The sequence below is a fragment of the Oryctolagus cuniculus genome, chromosome 7, assembly GCF_051225735.1.
Source record: "Oryctolagus cuniculus isolate XC-2025 breed Fujian yellow rabbit chromosome 7, ASM5122573v1, whole genome shotgun sequence".
NCBI lineage: Eukaryota > Metazoa > Chordata > Mammalia > Lagomorpha > Leporidae > Oryctolagus > Oryctolagus cuniculus.
The window spans coordinates 49,014,950-49,020,933 of record NC_142873.1 but is presented as its reverse complement, the minus strand read 5'-3'; the positions used below and the strand labels follow the sequence as shown (position 1 = coordinate 49,020,933).

At 52.9% G+C, this 5,984-nt stretch overlaps 1 non-coding gene across 1 annotated transcript; it reads left to right on the top strand.

The window, feature by feature from the left end:
* The first annotated feature begins 5,692 nt into the window (after nt 1-5,692).
* Nucleotides 5,693-5,764, top strand: TRNAQ-CUG (transfer RNA glutamine (anticodon CUG)). Its single transcript has one exon. It is a non-coding gene; the product is annotated as a tRNA-Gln (tRNA).
* The last annotated feature ends 220 nt before the right edge of the window (nt 5,765-5,984 follow it).

Here is a 5,984-nt window from a genome sequence, read left to right as displayed (position 1 = left end):
AGACTGGACCAGCTCAGGCCTTTGTGGCCATTTGGGGAGTGAGCCAGGCCATGGAACAACTCTCTCACAGTCTCTCCCTCCTCCACCCCACCCCTGTAGCTCTACCTCACAAATAAAATAAGCAAATCTTTAAAAAAATCAAAGAAACAAGAACCTTTGCTAGAAGCATCCAGCCCTATTATTTCAGTACAATCTCAGTAGTAAGTGCTTACAGTCTTGATTTCACAACTCGAGCCTGGAGCAGGATCACAACTTGAAAATCTTTGCCTTCAATGAGTCTTCTCAAGAAGAAACTACACAGAGAGCTTGTAGGTCTTCTTCTCCCAAAGAGAACCCAACAGCAAGAAAACCAAACCTTTAGGGAATAGCTTCTGGGTTTGCATTTGCCTCCCCTGCAACAGATGGAACACATCAAAAGCAAACCCAAAATCCTTCCCTAAGAAGACTGGTTGACTGGAAACACCTAAGGAATGAGAAATGAGCATTTTTTCACTTTTCATTAAAGAATTTTTGGTTATTTCCTGAAGATATCCCTGGAATGCCCTAAGGAGAAATAACTTTGCAGAATGTTGCTTACCCTGGGCACAGGGCATCAGCCCAGATCTATGCCTTGCTCTTTAGTTGGCAGTTTCCACTTTCTGCTTCTGTTCACTCCTTTCCCCCACCTGGCCTTCTATGTGTACAAGAACATTGACAAGACTCACCGGGAAAAGTGTGTTCCTGTCCCAGCCAAAGTCATGCTCACCCTGTAGAACTTGTCCAGCTTCCTCCAGGTGGAAGCCCTCCCTCCGCCTTCCCTGACAATCTGTGACGTAGCAGAAAAAATGTTGGTGTCCAGCTCAGGCTTTTGACTTCTAGGTCATGTGGGTTTAGTCCTTAGCCCTTGTCACCATGATCTTCTCACAGTCTTGTTATTGTCCAAGGACCCTGGTGGCTCTCATACTGTAGGGCTCTCCTTGTGGCCCCACCCTCCTATGAGATGGATTTAGGAGAATTTTCCTGCAAATGTCTTCTCTTTGCTGTAACAAGTCTGTGAATGTGCATGTGTGAGCTACGGCTCTCATCCCGGGACCTGGCAAAGACCTTTATTTTCTCTGAAGGGGCAGCATGAAGGGTAAACTGAGGCTGAGGAGGAGCTGGTGGGGGTCTGGCTAACTCACCTGCAGCAGAAGCTGGGAGCAGGGCTGTTGGATTTCTTTTTCTAAAGATGAACTTTTCCTGTCCACTGACTTGTCTTTGGCAATCCAACATAAAGCTGGACATCTCTGAAACACAGGAAGCCCCAGGCTTACCAGACCTCTAGGCTAGCAGGCTGATTCAGCGAGGCACCAGGAAGACACTTCCCCCACACCCTGGTGTGGGAAGGGCCTTGGATGAGAGAAAATGAGACAGAGAAAAAATAAGAGGCATAGAGAGAGGACCCCTATCCAATAATTCACTCCTTAAATGTGCACAACACCTGGGGCTGGGTCAGGCCAAAACCTGGCTCAACCCAGTCTCCCCATGGATAGGAGAGGCCCACGTGCTTGTGCCCATCTCCCCTTCAGCAGATGGCAGCTGAGGTCTCTCTGGGTCCCTTTAGCTGTAGCAGGACTGCCTGGAGCCACCCAAACTCACACAAGCTCCACACATGCCTGGAACTGCCTTCCTGGCTTTTTCCTCTCTGAGATTTCCTCCAACCCCCTTGTCTTCCCAGCTGCTGTGGTGGCCTCGACCTTGTCCAGCAACTCAAAATTAGCTCTCAGCCACATCTGTGAAGCTGGAACAGTGGCTCCATTCTTCCAGGAGGCTGCCTGCAGTGCCCAGAAACTTGAGATCATTTTTTAAGAAAGATTTTCCAGGCCGGCGCCATGGCTCAGTAGGCTAATCCTCCACCTAGTGGGGCTGGCACACCAGGTTCTAGTCCTGATGGGGCTCTGGATTCTGTCCCAGTTGCCCCTTTTCCAGGCCAGCTCTCATCTCAGCATGGTAATTCATTTCATCCATGCCCTTCCTTTGATCAAGTGATTGGTCCATGCTGAATTTGTTTCCTCTTTACTAAAATGGGTCAGTTGGAATTCCTTGCTTGTGAGTTGTTTCCTTTCAGTGTTCAGGTTATGCACCAGATAAAGCAGATGCTGGTGTTGGAAAAGTGGATTTCTCTGGCGTCTCTCTGTAGAGAGAGACTCCCTCTGGGAACATCTGAGTGCACCAGAGGCCCAGGGCTGATGGTGCCTGGGCTGCACTCTGGGTGGGATGGAGGTGGACAGGGTTGCCTGTCCTCTCCCACCACACTGCAGTGGGGTCTGCAGGAGGAGCATTAGTGGGAATCAAACCACGCTCTGGTGGGCAGCTTTGGGGTGGAAATGAAGGTTCCAGCTGGAGAAATCCTGAAGGCAACTATGCAAGGGGCCTGTGAGCTGGAGAAGAAGACACTATAGACATCCTGCATCTACATCGGGAACACCCTGTGCAGGGGATAGGAAATCCTTCCAAGGCTCTGCTATCCAGGTGAACCCAGAGGCCTCCTGGAGCAATTCTCCCAGAGCTTTCTGAGTATACACACAGCAGGTTCAGTCCTTGCTCATAGAGTCCCATCCATGTCTGCGATGTCTGAATGGGGCCTGCTTAGTTTCTGACTCACTTTCTAGTCTTGCTTTGCAGAGAATCACAATGAAAAGAGACAGACAAGAGACTCTGGCCCACAGGTAACTCTGAATGCTGAGGAGCTGGTGATGGAGCGAGGAAAACTAGAGAGGATTCCAAAAGCAAGAGATCAAAGAGAGCTCAACATTAACACCTTGAGCAACAACACCAAAGCCAACCCAGAGACTGCAGAAGGAAACTCTTTGTTCATGGATATATAAGGATGTGTCCTAACTCTATTGGTAACCTGCTCTACTGGGAGCTCATACATTGTTTCCATTTATTAGTAATGTCTCAAGAGTCGCTTTTAGTCAGTCTGACCTAAAGGGAAACAAAGCAGTGGCCCTTGATTTCTGTGTGAGTTTTAATCTGCAGGGTCTTGGAATGGTGCCCATGTGGGATGCCGGCACTGAAGGCAGCAGCTTTATTCGCTATGGAACAGCGGTGGCCCCTAAATTCCCATCTCCATAGGTGCACTCCTGTATACTACAGAGTGGTAGCACCAGTCCAGGTGCATCAATCATTCCAGAATCAAATGTCACTAAGTCCCTGGGATTACACAGAAAAACTGCATTGGATCCCCCACTCTGACAACTGACATAGGTCAGGCAAGAAATTCTGTGTTGTAGGAGGCAGGTCTGTAGGGTCTGTAGGAGAGCAGGGTCACACAGGTTCACTGCTAGAAAACCCAAGGCAACAGTCATAAAATGTTTGCAGAGTCTTGAGAAGTGGCTCTTCACTCCTGACGTCGAAAGTCTTCCTGAGGACTCCAGATTTCCATATAAAGGTTTCAGTGTAGCGCACAGACTGAGACATGTGCCCAGATTGCACTGGGCATTTCACAAACTTCAGTCTTGTTTTATTTCTTTTTTTGAAGCTAAACTTTTCCTGTCCACTGACTTGTCTTTGGCAATCCAACATAAAGCTGGACATCATTGAAACACAGGAAGTCCCAGGCTTACCAGACCTCTAGGCTAGCAGGCTGATTCAGGTAAGCACCAGGAAGACATTTTCCCCACACCCTGGTGTGGGAGGGGCCTTGGATGAGAGTGTGCTGCAGATGGTGATCTCCATGTGCTGGTTCAGTGAATGCTGACGTCCATCAGCGACAAACATAAGGCAGAGCCCCACAGTTTCCATGCTGGGCGTCAGCCGGCTCTTCTCAGACTCCTGTTAAATTTTCCTGCACACTTTCAGAATCTCATTTCTTACTGCACTGTAGTGATGGAGTTTAGGCCACCTAGTTGTGTAGCGTGGGGTATGTTGCTTGTGGGACTTGTCAAGAGGCAGGGGCCTGAGTGGGGATATGGAGATGACAACAGCAGGCCCAGAGGGAGAGTTGGGAAGACCATGGGAGCATAAAACGACCCTTCCGCGACCGGGAATCGAACTCGGGCCGCGGCGTGAAAACGCTAAATCCTAGCTACTAGACCACTAGGGACACACAGTAAGGTCTTTGTGGTGTGTTTCCCTAGGAGCAGCGGCTATGTTGGACACGCACGTCTGAGAAGATCCATGTTTCATGCTGTGCCTTGTCCTTACTTCGGGGAAATCCTGGGAGGCCGCCCCCTGCAGATTCTCAACAAAGGGCGAACCGCACCGGGTGCACCAGGAGCCCCGCCCCGCAGGCAGCCTGGCTTTCAGCTGAACTTAGAAACCACCAAGCCTTAGTGAACAGACAGCGGGCCTCTGGGGAGGTGTCCGCAGGTGCTTGGGCACCCCGGGGGTGGCCGGCGGGAGGGAGACCCAGAGGCGCCCAGGGTACAAGGAGCTGAGTTGAGCCGCTACGAGCTCCGACGACAACGCACACAAAGCAGGGACACAGACGCCCGAGGGAATCTCTCCCAAGCAAGGTCTTGAGTTCCCCCAAAGACCACCACGAGCCTGTCCCCCAAACTCTGCCGCCCCTGAGTGTTTCCATCTCAGCTGGAGCTCGGTCCCCATCCTCCCCACGCTCAGAACAATCCCAAACACGAGGGCTCTGACGCCGGGGCGTTCCTCGACTCCACATCTAACCCGCCAGGAGCGCGTGTGTTCCCGCGGCTCCAGGACGGGCCTTGCTGTCACCCGCTCCTTCCTCCTGGTGACGGAGTTCAAGTAAGCGGCGCGGACCAAGGCGAGCAGACCCATGTCCCTCGCGCCCCCCGGCAGTGGCACTGTGCTGTCCTTGCACGCCTTCGTCGGCTCAGTCCTCCGCTTCACCCTCTGCCAGGCCTGTCCCGGGCCCAGGGACCGTGGCGGGGCCCTGGCTGCGCGGCTCCTGTGCGAGCGGCTGGCACCCGGCAGCTCCCGGGGCGTCCCGAGGAGGAGCTCCAGCGGCTGCTTCGGGGACGTGCGGGGGCGCGGCGAGGCGCAGGCGTGCGGGGCCGCAGGGAGTGCGGGTTCCCCAGAGGCTGGCGCCCGTGCTGCTCCCGCAGGAGAACGGACACTGCCCCCTCTGTCCAGCAGGACCCTAAACGTGTTCGTGGAAACGCGGGGTTTGTTATCCTGTGTGGATGGGGGAAGTGACCGATGGCGGCCGGAAGGGGACAAGAAAGGCACCACATTGTCTCATGAAGATACCAGGGCACAGGCTTCATCTGCATGAAGTCAACCCGCTCCTGCCAGATTTACAAGAGGGAAAAGCTTTCAGGTTTCCTTTCCTTTCTTTCTCTCCCTACATATTTCTCTTCTTTTAATATATTTATTTATTTGAAATACAGAGTTAGAGAAAGATGGAGACACAGAGAGACGTCTTCCTTCTGCTGGTTCACTCCCCAAATGGCCTCAACAGCTGAAGCTGAGACCATCCGCGCGCTAATTGAATGCGCCACAGAGACTCGGCTCCCAGGGCACAGGGACCGAACCTTCCCCGGGCAACCGCCGGCTTTGAAGGGAGACGTTTCGGGCTCCGGAGCCCGGCCACTGCAGAGAAGTAAGCGGGAGCCGCAATGTGCGCCACGCAGGCAACCGGTGCTTAGGGAGGTCGGGCAGCCGCAGGGCAGCCAGGTGGTCTTCTCGCCTCAGGAGCCCGCGCCTGGCAGTTACTGTGGACCACAGGCCTCCAGAGCAGGTAGGTCTTAATCTCGGTTTTATGGTGTAGTGGTGAGCACTCTGGACTCTGAATCCAGCGATCCGAGTTCAAATCTCGGTGGGACCTTTGCCTTTAACTTACTGAACTGTCATTTTGACTGTTTCAATGGGATTTATTACCGCTCCCAAGGTCCTTCCACCTTGTAAGGGACAAGAAGGCAGCTCTGCAGGGTATGGACTGCTCTGGGCCTCGATGCCTCCTGTCCCTGGCAGCACCTGGAACCTCGCAGGTTTGTTCTGCTCTCCTGCACTCTCTGGAGTCCGCCTTCCAGAAATGGGTTCTTTAC